A 12500-nucleotide genomic window follows, 5' to 3' on the forward strand; every position below is an offset into this window, starting at 1 on the left:
GCAGTGTGAGCAGTGTGAGCAGTGTGAGCAGTGAGAGCAGTGTGAGCAGTGTGAGCAGTGTGAGCAGTGTGAGCAGTGTGAGCAGTGAGAGCAGTGTGAGCAGTGTGTGCAGTGAGAGCAGTGTGTGCAGTGAGAGCAGTGTGAGCAGTGTGAGCAGTGTGTGCAGTGTGAGCAGTGAGAGCAGTGTGAGCAGTGTGTGCAGTGTAAGCAGTGAGAGCAGTGTGAGCAGTGTGAGCAGTGAGAGCAGTGTGAGCAGTGTGAGTAGTGAGAGCAGTGTGTGCAGTGAGAGCAGTGTGAGCAGTGTGAGTAGTGAGAGCAGTGTGTGCAGTGAGAGCAGTGTGAGCAGTGTGAGTAGTGAGAGCAGTGTGTGCAGTGAGAGCAGTGTGAGCAGTGAGAGCAGTGTGAGCAGTGTGAGTAGTGAGAGCAGTGTGTGCAGTGAGAGCAGTGAGAGCAGTGTGAGCAGTGTGAGTAGTGAGAGCAGTGTGTGCAGTGTGAGCAGTGAGAACAGTGAGAGCAGTGTGTGCAGTGTGAACAGTGAGCAGTGTGAGTAGTGTGAGCAGTGTGAACAGTGAGAGCAGTGTGAGCAGTGTGAGCAGTGAGAGCAGTGAGAGCAGTGTGTGCAGTGTGAACAGTGAGCAGTGTGAGTAGTGTGAGCAGTGAGAGCAGTGAGAGCAGTGTGAACAGTGTGAGCAGTGGAGCAGTGAGAGCAGTGTGTGCAGTGTGAACAGTGAGAGCAGTGAGAGCAGTGTGAACAGTGAGAGCAGTGAGAGCAGTGTGAGCAGTGAGAACAGTGTGAGTAGTGAGCAGTGTGAGTAGTGAGCAGTGTGATCAGTGTGAGTAGTGAGCAGTGTGAGTAGTGAGAGCAGTGTGAGTAGTGAGCAGTGTGAGCAGCGAGAGCAGCGTGAGCAGTGTGATTAGTGAGCAGTGTGATTAGTGAGCAGTGTGAGTAGTGAGCAGTGTGAGTAGTGAGCAGTGTGAGTAGTGTGAGTAATGAGCAGTGTGAGTAGTGAGCAGTGTGAGTAGTGAGCAGTGTGGGTAGTGAGCAGTGTGGGTAGTGAGCAGTGTGAGTAGTGAGCAGTGTGAGTAGTGAGCAGTGTGAGTAGTGAGCAGTGTGAGTAGTGAGCAGTGTGAGTAGTGTGAGTAGTGAGCAGTGTGAGTAGTGTGAGTAATGAGCAGTGTGAGTAGTGAGCAGTGTGGGTAGTGAGCAGTGTGAGCAGTGTGAGTAGTGAGCAGTGTGAGTAGTGAGCAGTGAGAGCAGTGTGAGCAGCGAGAGCAGCGTGAGCAGTGTGAGTAGTGAGCAGTGTGAGTAGTGAGCACTGTGAGTAGTGAGCAGTGTGAGTAGTGAGCAGTGTGAGAAGTGTGAGTAGTGAGCAGTGTGAGCAGTGAGCAGTGTGAGCAGTGTGTGCAGTGTGAGCAGTGAGAGCAGTGAGAGCAGTGTGAGCAGTGAGAGCAGTGAGAGCAGTGAGAGCAGTGAGAGCAGTGAGAGCAGTGTGAACAGTGAGAGCAGTGTGAGCAGTGTGAGCAGTGAGAGCAGTGTGAGTAGTGAGCAGTGAGAGTAGTGAGTAATGAGCAGTGTGAGTAGTGAGCAGTGTGAGTAGTGAGCAGTGTGAGTAGTGAACAGTGTGAGTAGTGAGCAGTGTGAGTAGTGAGCAGTGTGAGGTGTGTGCAGTGTGAGCAGTGTGAGCAGTGAGAGCAGTGTGAGCAGTGAGAGCAGTGTGAGCAGTGTGTGCAGTGTGAGCAGTGAGAGCAGTGTGAGCAGTGAGAGCAGTGTGAGTAGTGAGCAGTGTGAGTAGTGAGCAGTGTGAGTAGTGAGCAGTGTGAGTAGTGAGCAGTGTGAGTAGTGAGAGCAGTGTGAGTAGTGAGCAGTGTGAGCAGCGAGAGCAGCGTGAGCAGTGTGATTAGTGAGCAGTGTGATTAGTGAGCAGTGTGAGTAGTGAGCAGTGTGAGTAGTGAGTAGTGTGAGTAATGAGCAGTGTGAGTAGTGAGCAGTGTGAGTAGTGAACAGTGTGGGTAGTGAGCAGTGTGGGTAGTGAGCAGTGTGGGTAGTGAGCAGTGTGGGTAGTGAGCAGTGTGAGTAGTGAGCAGTGTGAGTAGTGAGCAGTGTGGGTAGTGAGAAGTGTGAGTAGTGAGCAGTGTGAGTAGTGAGCAGTGTGGGTAGTGAGCAGTGTGAGTAGTGAGCAGTGTGAGTAGTGAGCAGTGAGAGCAGTGTGAGCAGCGAGAGCAGCGTGAGCAGTGTGAGTAGTGAGCAGTGTGAGTAGTGAGCAGTGTGAGTAGTGAGCAGTGTGAGTAGTGAGCAGTGTGCAGTGTGAGTAGTGAGCAGTGTGAGTAGTGGGCAGTGTGAGCAGTGTGAGCAGTGTGTGCAGTGTGAGCAGTGAGAGCAGTGAGAGCAGTGTGAGCAGTGAGAGCAGTGTGAGCAGTGTGTGCAGTGTGAGCAGTGAGAGCAGTGTGAGCAGTGAGAGCAGTGTGAGTAGTGAGCAGTGTGAGTAGTGAGTAATGAGCAGTGTGAGTAGTGAGCAGTGTGAGTAGTGAGCAGTGTGAGTAGTGAGCAGTGTGAGCAGCGTGAGCAGTGTGTACAGTGTGAGCAGTGAGAGCAGTGTGAGCAGTGAGAGCAGTGTGTGCAGTGTGAGCAGTGAGAGCAGTGTGAGCAGTGAGAGCAGTGTGAGTAGTGAGCAGTGTGAGTAGTGTGAGTAATGAGCAGTGTGAGTAGTGAGCAGTGTGAGTAGTGAGCAGTGTGAGTAGTGAGCAGTGTGAGTAGTGAACAGTGTGAGTAGTGAACAGTGTGAGTAGTGAGCAGTGTGAGCAGTGTGAGTAGTGAGCAGTGTGAGTAGTGAGCAGTGAGAGTAGTGAGCAGTGAGAGTAGTGAGCAGTGTGAGCAGTATGAGTAGTGAGCAATGTGAGCAGTATGAGTAGTGAGCAGTGTGAGCAGTATGAGTAGTGAGCAGTGTGAGTAGTGAGCAGTGTGAGTAGTGAGTAGTGAGCAGTGTGAGTAGTGAGCAGTGTGAGTAGTGAGCAGTGTGAGCAGTGTGAGTAGTGAGCAGTGTGAGTAGTGAGCAGTGAGAGCAGTGTGAGCAGCGAGAGCAGCGTGAGCAGTGTGAGTAGTGAGCAGTGTGAGTAGTGAGCAGTGTGAGTAGTGAGCAGTGTGAGAAGTGTGAGTAGTGAGCAGTGTGAGTAGTGAGCAGTGTGAGCAGTGAGAGCAGTGAGAGCAGTGTGAGCAGTGAGAGCAGTGTGAGCAGTGTGTGCAGTGTGAGCAGTGTGTGCAGTGTGAGCAGTGAGAGCAGTGTGAGTAGTGAGCAGTGTGAGTAGTGTGAGTAATGAGCAGTGTGAGTAGTGAGCAGTGTGAGTAGTGAGCAGTGTGAGTAGTGAGCAGTGTGAGTAGTGAGCAGTGTGAGCAGCGTGAGCAGTGTGTGCAGTGTGAGCAGTGAGAGCAGTGAGAGCAGTGTGAGCAGTGAGAGCAGTGAGAGCAGTGTGAGCAGTGTGTGCAGTGTGAGCAGTGTGAGCAGTGAGAGCAGTGTGAGTAGTGAGCAGTGTGAGTAGTGAGCAGTGTGAGTAGTGAGCAGTGTGAGTAGTGAGCAGTGTGAGTAGTGAGCAGTGTGAGTAGTGAACAGTGTGAGTAGTGAGCAGTGTGAGTAGTGAGCAGTGTGAGTAGTGAGCAGTGTGAGCAGTGTGAGTAGTGAGCAGTGTGAGTAGTGAGCAGTGAGAGTAGTGAGCAGTGTGAGCAGTGAGAGTAGTGAGCAGTGTGAGTAGTGAGCAGTGTGAGCAGTATGAGTAGTGAGCAGTATGAGTAGTGAGCAGTGTGAGTAGTGAGCAGTGTGAGTAGTGAGCAGTGTGAGTAGTGAGCAGTGTGAGCAGTATGAGTAGTGTGAGCAGTGTGAGCAGTGTGTGTAGTGAGCAGTGTGAGCAGTATGAGTAGTGAGCAGTGTGAGTAGTGAGCAGTGTGTGTAGTGAGCAGTGTGTGTAGTGAGCAGTGAGCAGTGTGTGTAGTGAGCAGTGTGAGTAGTGAGCAGTGTGAGTAGTGAGCAGTATGAGTAGTGAGCAGTGTGAGCAGTGTGAGTAGTGAGCAGTGTGAGTAGTGAGCAGTGTGAGTAGTGAGCAGTGTGAGTAGTGAGCAGTGTGAGTAGTGAGCAGTGTGAGTAGTGAGCAGTGTGAGCAGTGTGTGTAGTGAGCAGTGTGAGTAGTGAGCAGTGTGTGTAGTGAGCAGCGAGCAGTGTGTGTAGTGAGCAGTGTGAGCAGTGTGAGTAGTGAGCAGTGTGTGTAGTGAGCAGTGAGCAGTGTGTGTAGTGAGCAGTGTGAGCAGTGTGAGTAGTGAGCAGTGTGTGTAGTGAGCAGTGAGCAGTGTGTGTAGTGAGCAGTGTGAGCAGTGTGAGCAGTGTGAGTAGTGAGCAGTGTGAGTAGTGAGCAGTGTGAGTAGTGAGCAGTGTGAGTAGTGAGCAGTGTGAGTAGTGAGCAGTGTGAGCAGTGTGAGTAGTGAGCAGTGTGAGTAGTGAGCAGTGTGTGTAGTGAGCAGTGAGTGTAGTGAGCAGTGAGCAGTGTGAGTAGTGAGCAGTGTGAGTAGTGAGCAGTGTGAGCAGTGAGCAGTGTGTGTAGTGAGCAGTGTGAGCAGTGTGAGTAGTGAGCAGTGTGTGTAGTGAGCAGTGAGCAGTGTGTGTAGTGAGCAGTGTGAGTAGTGAGCAGTGTGAGTAGTGAGCAGTGTGAGCAGTGTGAGTAGTGAGCAGTGTGAGTAGTGAGCAGTGTGAGCAGTATGAGTAGTGAGCAGTGTGAGCAGTATGAGTAGTGAGCAGTGTGAGTAGTGAGCAGTGTGAGTAGTGAGCAGTGTGTGTAGTGAGCAGTGAGCAGTGTGAGTAGTGAGCAGTGTGAGTAGTGAGCAGTGTGTGTAGTGAGCAGTGAGCAGTGTGTGTAGTGAGCAGTGTGAGTAGTGAGCAGTGTGTGTAGTGAGCAGTGAGCAGTGTGTGTAGTGAGCAGTGTGAGCAGTGTGTGTAGTGAGCAGTGAGCAGTGTGAGTAGTGAGCAGTGTGAGCAGTGAGCAGTGTGAGCGGTGTGAGTAGTGAGCAGTGTGTGTAGTGAGCAGTGAGCAGTGTGTGTAGTGAGCAGTGTGAGCAGTGTGAGTAGTGAGCAGTGAGCAGTGTGTGTAGTGAGCAGTGTGAGCAGTGTGAGTAGTGAGCAGTGTGTGTAGTGAGCAGTGTGAGCAGTGTGAGCAGTGTGAGTAGTGTGAGTAGTGAACAGTGAGTAGTGAACAGTGAGTTGTGAGCAGTGTGAGTAGTGAGCAGTGTGAGTAGTGAGCAGTGTGAGTAGTGAGCAGTGTGAGTAGTGAGCAATGTGAGTAGTGAGCAGTGTGTGTAGTGAGCAGTGAGCAGTGTGAGTAGTGAGCAGTGTGAGTAGTGAGCAGTGTGTGTAGTGAGCAGTGAGCAGTGTGTGTAGTGAGCAGTGAGTAGTGAGCAGTGTGTGTAGTGAGCAGTGAGCAGTGTGTGTAGTGAGCAGTGTGAGTAGTGAGCAGTGTGAGTAGTGAGCAGTGTGAGTAGTGAGCAGTGTGAGCAGTGTGAGTAGTGAGCAGTGTGAGTAGTGAGCAGTGTGAGTAGTGTGAGTAATGAGCAGTGTGAGTAGTGAGCAGTGTGAGTAGTGAGCAGTGTGGGTAGTGAGCAGTGTGAGCAGTGTGAGTAGTGAGCAGTGTGAGCAGTGAGCAGTGTGTGTAGTGAGCAGTGAGCAGTGTGTGTAGTGAGCAGTGTGAGTAGTGAGCAGTGTGAGTAGTGAGCAGTGTGAGTAGTGAGCAGTGTGAGTAGTGAGCAGTGTGGGTAGTGAGCAGTGTGAGTAGTGAGCAGTGTGAGTAGTGAGCAGTGAGAGCAGTGTGAGCAGCGAGAGCAGCGTGAGCACTGTGAGTAGTGAGCAGTGTGAGTAGTGAGTAGTGAGCAGTGTGAGTAGTGAGCAGTGTGAGCAGTGTGAGCAGTGTGTGCAGTGTGAGCAGTGAGAGCAGTGAGAGCAGTGAGAGCAGTGTGAGCAGTGAGAGCAGTGTGAGCAGTGAGAGCAGTGAGAGCAGTGTGAGCAGTGAGAGCAGTGTGAGCAGTGTGTGCAGTGTGAGCAGTGAGAGCAGTGTGAGCAGTGAGAGCAGTGTGAGTAGTGAGCAGTGTGAATAGTGTGAGTAATGAGCAGTGTGAGTAGTGAGCAGTGTGAGTAGTGAGCAGTGTGAGTAGTGAGCAGTGTGAGTAGTGAGCAGTGTGAGCAGCGTGAGCAGTGTGTGCAGTGTGAGCAGTGAGAGCAGTGTGAGCAGTGAGAGCAGTGTGAGCAGTGTGTGCAGTGTGAGCAGTGAGAGCAGTGTGAGCAGTGAGAGCAGTGTGAGTAGTGAGCAGTGTGAGTAGTGTGAGTAGTGAGCAGTGTGAGTAGTGAGCAGTGTGAGTAGTGAGCAGTGTGAGTAGTGAGCAGTGTGAGTAGTGAGCGTAGTGAGCAGTGTGAGCAGTATGAGTAGTGAGCAGTGTGAGCAGTATGAGTAGTGAGCAGTGTGAGTAGTGAGCAGTGAGAGTAGTGAGCAGTGAGAGTAGTGAGCAGTGTGAGCAGTATTAGTGTGAGCAGTGTGAGCAGTGTGTGTAGTGAGCAGTGTGAGCAGTGTGAGTAGTGAGCAGTGTGTGTAGTGAGCAGTGAGCAGTGTGTGTAGTGAGCAGTGTGAGCAGTGTGAGTAGTGAGCAGTGTGTGTAGTGAGCAGTGAGCAGTGTGTGTAGTGAGCAGTGTGAGCAGTGTGAGTAGTGAGCAGTGTGTGTAGTGAGCAGTGTGTAGTGAGCAGTGTGAGTAGTGTGAGTAGTGAGCAGTGTGAGTAGTGAGCAGTGTGAGTAGTGAGCAGTGTGAGTAGTGAGCAGTGTGAGTAGTGAGCAGTGTGTGTAGTGAGCAGTGAGCAGTGTGAGTAGTGAGCAGTGTGTGTAGTGAGCAGTGAGCAGTGTGTGTAGTGAGCAGTGTGAGCAGTGTGAGTAGTGAGCAGTGTGTGTAGTGAGCAGTGAGCAGTGTGTGTAGTGAGCAGTGTGAGCAGTGTGAGTAGTGAGCAGTGTGAGTAGTGAGCAGTGTGAGTAGTGAGCAGTGTGAGCAGTGTGAGTAGTGAGCAGTGTGAGTAGTGAGCAGTGTGAGCAGTATGAGTAGTGAGCAGTGTGAGCAGTATGAGTAGTGAGCAGTGTGAGTAGTGAGCAGTGTGAGTAGTGAGCAGTGTGTGTAGTGAGCAGTGAGCAGTGTGAGTAGTGAGCAGTGTGAGTAGTGAGCAGTGTGTGTAGTGAGCAGTGAGCAGTGTGTGTAGTGAGCAGTGTGAGTAGTGAGCAGTGTGTGTAGTGAGCAGTGTGTGTAGTGAGCAGTGTGAGCAGTGTGTGTAGTGAGCAGTGTGAGTAGTGAGCAGTATGAGTAGTGAGCAGTGTGAGCAGTGTGAGCAGTATGAGTAGTGAGCAGTGTGAGCAGTGTGAGTAGTGAGCAGTGTGTGTAGTGAGCAGTGAGCAGTGTGTGTAGTGAGCAGTGTGAGCAGTGTGAGTAGTGAGCAGTGTGTGTAGTGAGCAGTGTGTGTAGTGAGCAGTGTGAGCAGTGTGAGTAGTGTGAGTAGTGAGCAGTGTGAGTAGTGAGCAGTGTGGGTAGTGAGCAGTGTGAGCAGTGTGAGTAGTGAGCAGTGTGAGTAGTGAGCAGTGAGAGCAGTGAGAGCAGTGTGAGCAGCGAGAGCAGCGTGAGCAGTGTGAGTAGTGAGCAGTGTGAGTAGTGAGCAGTGTGAGTAGTGAGCAATGTGAGTAGTGAGCAGTGTGTGTAGTGAGCAGTGTGAGTAGTGAGCAGTGTGAGTAGTGAGCAGTGTGTGTAGTGAGCAGTGTGTGTAGTGAGCAGTGTGAGCAGTGTGAGTAGTGAGCAGTGTGTGTAGTGAGCAGTGAGCAGTGTGTGTAGTGAGCAGTGTGAGTAGTGAGCAGTGTGAGCAGTGAGCAGTGTGAGTAGTGAGCAGTGTGAGCAGTATGAGTAGTGAGCAGTGTGAGCAGTATGAGTAGTGAGCAGTGTGAGTAGTGAGCAGTGTGAGTAGTGAGCAGTGTGTGTAGTGAGCAGTGAGCAGTGTGAGTAGTGAGCAGTGTGAGTAGTGAGCAGTGTGTGTAGTGAGCAGTGAGCAGTGTGTGTAGTGAGCAGTGTGAGTAGTGAGCAGTGTGTGTAGTGTGCAGTGAGCAGTGTGTGTAGTGAGCAGTGTGAGCAGTGTGTGTAGTGAGCAGTGTGAGCAGTGTGAGTAGTGAGCAGTGTGAGCAGTGTGAGTAGTGAGCAGTGTGAGCAGTGTGAGCAGTGAGCAGTGTGAGCAGTGAGCAGTGTGTAGTGAGCAGTGAGCAGTGTGTGTAGTGAGCAGTGAGCAGTGTGAGTAGTGAGCAGTGTGAGCAGTGTGTGTAGTGAGCAGTGTGAGCAGTGAGCAGTGTGAGCAGTGAGCAGTGTGAGTAGTGAGCAGTGAGCAGTGTGTGTAGTGAGCAGTGAGCAGTGTGAGTAGTGAGCAGTGAGCAGTGTGTGTAGTGAGCAGTGAGCAGTGTGTGTAGTGAGCAGTGAGCAGTGTGTGTAGTGAGCAGTGTGAGTAGTGAGCAGTGTGAGTAGTGAGCAGTGTGTGTAGTGAGCAGTGTGTGTAGTGAGCAGTGTGAGTAGTGAGCAGTGTGTGTAGTGAGCAGTGTGAGCAGTGTGAGTAGTGAGCAGTGTGAGCAGTGAGCAGTGTGTGTAGTGAGCAGTGAGCAGTGTGTGTAGTGAGCAGTGTAAGTAGTGAGCAGTGTGTGTAGTGAGCAGTGTGAGTAGTGAGCAGTGTGAGCAGTGAGCAGTGTGTGTAGTGAGCAGTGAGCAGTGTGTGTAGTGAGCAGTGTGAGTAGTGAGCAGTGTGAGTAGTGAGCAGTGTGAGCAGTGTGAGGAGACGTTTCTCTTCAGTGAGAGAAGTTGGATCTGTCCCCCTGAGTTTGTGTAGTTGCTCATCCTGAGGATCCGGTGTTTACTGTCCCCCCAGGGGGAGAGGGACAGGGGGTAATTGGGACTTGGCAGGGGGTCTAGCAGAATGTGGAAGTATTGGGCAATGTGGGGTAACTGAGATGTGTGTAGCTGGTAAAACAGGTACAAAGGGACCAGCAGCGCTGAGATATTAGAATAGCAGTTTAACAATGAGACTATTCTTTAGCTCGGGATTAGTTTCTGCCTGAAGTTAATGGCAGTGGTGAATCTGGCTATTAATACCGCCTGTTATGTTGGCAGAATGCACTTTGACCTGCAGCTGTTAGTGTGAAAAAGGAACATTTATAAGCTCATGTGCAGCTTTTTATGTTGAGTCATGTTACCGCTGCTGTGTGAATAATTCACAATCTGTCTCACTTTTACACACGGCCGTCCCTGCCCTGTGGTGGACTCTGCTCTTCTCGTGCTCTCAGAAGCGCACAGAGGCTGGACTCGTCCCCGATATGCACCGTGTGCCAGAGTGAGCGGGAAAAAGGACATTTTACCTACCGGCCACAATGGCGGCTTCGCGCTATATCGTCCCAATCCCGCCTCAGCCACAGGACACACGGCGTGTCTCTGCCGGGCGGACTCTGAATCCCCGGCCACATCATTACCTCACCGATTCCTCACTCCGGTACCATCTCTAACCTGCAGACACACACACACACACGCAGTTCTCAATACTCACAGCCCAGGGCTACTCCAGTGAAGACATGGCCCTGAAAAGCAGGAAGAGTCCAGTGACCCATCACTGGGGTGTCTTTCGGAGGCTCCCTCCACTCTGGACACACAAGGTCCAGCTACCTCACCACTCCGGCTTGGGAGGCAGTTACAGTGATGGTCAGTGATGGGCAGTGCTGGTCAGTGATGGTCAGTGATGGTCAGCGCCAACACTGCCCAGGAGAGATAAAAGCAAAAAACTGCGGATGCTGGAAATCCAAAACAAAAACAAAAACAAAAATACCTGGAAAAACTCAGCAGGTCTGATAGCATCTGCGGAGAGGAACAGTTAACGTTTCGAGTCCGAATGACCCTTCAACAGAACTAAGGAAAAATAGAAAAGAGGTGAAATATAAGCTGGTTTAAGGGGGGTGGGACAGGTAGAGCTGGATAGAGGGCCAGTGATAGGTGGAGATAACCAAAAGATGCCACAGACAAAAGGACAAAGAGGTGTTGAAGGTGGTGATATTATCTAAGGAATGTGCTAATTAAGGGTAGAAAGCAGGACGAGCAAGGTACAGATAGCCCTAGTGGGGGTGGGGTGGGGTGAAGGGATCGAAATGGGCTAAAAGGTAGAAATAAAACAATGGATGGAAATACATTTAAAAATAATGGAAATAGGTGGGAAAAGAAAAATCTACATAAATTATTGGAAAAAAGGGGCATCGGAAAGGGGGTGGGGATGGAGGAGAGAGTTCATGATCTAAAATTGTTGAACTCAATATTCAGTCCGGAAGGCTGTAAAGTGCCTAGTCGGAAGATGAGGTGCTGTTCCTCCAGTTTGTGTTGAGCTTCACTGGAACAATGCAGCAGGCCAAGGACGGACATGTGGGCATGAGAGCAGGGTGGAGTGTTGAAATGGCAAGCGACAGGGAGGTCTGGGTAATGCTTGCGGACAGACCGAAGGTGTTCTGCAAAGCGGTCACCCAGTCTGCGTTTGGTCTCTCCAATGTAGAGGAAAGGGCCCAGGAGAGTCTGGCCAGAAAGAGGGTGAATGATCTCATCTGTGCTGCCAGGGTAAGGCAACCATCTCATCACCCTAAACTTTCACACTCACGAGGCCATCACACATTCACTGGCATCTCACTCACTGCCAACTCAAAGAACATCACCACTCACTCTCTCACACACACCCTCACATCTCCATCTGGCCTCATCTCCTCAGTCCTCACCCTCTTGAGGCCACTTGCACTGATCAACATGTGCCCCACACACACACACACACACACACACACACACTTGAATACCGCCCCCCTTCGCCAGTACAGCCCTCACCCTCCAGCCTCTTCCCTTGCCTGAGGCCACTTCTCCCCCTTCCCCAAAGCAAATCCTAGCCCCTGTAGGGGTTAAAAATCCACCTCCACCCTATGGCTGGTCTGGTAGGTAGAGACCTGCCCGTGAACCCCGGTGAAAGTGATGTGGTTCTGCCTGTTAACCCCGGTGAAAGTTATGTGGTTCTGCCTGTGAACCCCGGTGAAAGTGATGTGGTTCTGCCTGTGAACCCCGGTGAAAGTTATGTGGTTCTGCCTGTGAACCCCGGTGAAGGTGATGTGGTTCTGCCTGTGAATCCTGGTGAAAGTGATGTGGTTCTGCCTGTGAACCCCGGTGAAAGTGATGTGGTTCTGCCCGTGAACCCCGGTGAAAGTGACGTGGTTCTGCCTGTGAACCCCGGTGAAAGTGATGTGGTTCTGCCTGTGAACCCCGGTGAAAGTGATGTGGTTCTGCCTGTGAACCCCGGTGAAAGTGATGTGGTTCTGCCCGTGAACCCCGGTGAAGGTGATGTGGTTCTGCCCGTGAACCCCGGTGAAGGTGATGTGGTTCTGCCTGTGAATCCTGGTGAAAGTGATGTGGTTCTGCCTGTGAATCCTGGTGAAGTTGATGTGGTTCTGCCTGTGAATCCTGGTGAAAGTGATGTGGTTCTGCCTGTGAATCCTGGTGAAAGTGATGTGGTTCTGCCTGTGAATCCTGGTGAAAGTGATGTGGTTCTGCCTGTGAATCCTGGTGAAGGTGATGTGGTTCTGCCTGTGAATCCTGGTGAAAGTGATGTGGTTCTGCCTGTGAATCCTGGTGAAAGTGATGTGTTCTGCCTGTGAATCCTGGTGAAAGTGATGTGGTTCTGCCTGTGAATCCTGGTGAAAGTGATGTGGTTCTGCCTGTGAATCCTGGCGCTGAGACCCCGAGTGCTGCCCAGAGCAAGACAGGCAAACAAACTTCAAAGTCCCGAGTGAAGTGCAGCCCAACAGATAAACGTCGCTTATGTACAGTTGTGAAACAGGTCGATGTGCCCGAATGATCCAGCGTCAGGGGGTGATCCAGTGCGAGGGGTGATCCGATGTGTGGGGGTGATCCGGTGTGGGGGGTTATCCTGGTGTGGAGGGGGCGATCCGGTGTGAGGGTGTGATCCGGTGTGGGGGTGTGATCCCAGCGTGAGGGGGTGATCCCAGCGTGAGGGGGTGGTCTGGTGTGTGGGGGTGATCCAGTGTGGGGGGGGGGTGATCCCAGCGTGAGGGGGTGATCCGGTGTGGGGGGTGGTGATCCGGTGTGTGGCGGGGGGGGTGATCCGGTGCGGGGGTGATCCGGTGGGGGGGGTTGATCCAGTGTGGAGGGTTGATCCGGTGTGAGGGGTGATCCCGGCGTGAGAGGGTGATCCAGTGCGGGGAGGTGATCCGGTGTGGGGAGGTGATCCGGTGCAGGGAGGTGATCCGGTGTGGGGGTGTGATCCGGTGTGGGGAAGTGATCCCAGCGTGTGGGGGTGATCCGGTGTGGGGGGGGGTGATCCAGTGTGGGGGGGTGATTCCGGTGTGGGGGGTGATCCAGTGTTGGGGGGGGTGGTGATCCCAGCGT

This window comes from Cetorhinus maximus, unplaced genomic scaffold (genome assembly GCF_964194155.1).
Source record: "Cetorhinus maximus unplaced genomic scaffold, sCetMax3.hap1.1 HAP1_SCAFFOLD_1011, whole genome shotgun sequence".
Lineage (NCBI taxonomy): Eukaryota > Metazoa > Chordata > Chondrichthyes > Lamniformes > Cetorhinidae > Cetorhinus > Cetorhinus maximus.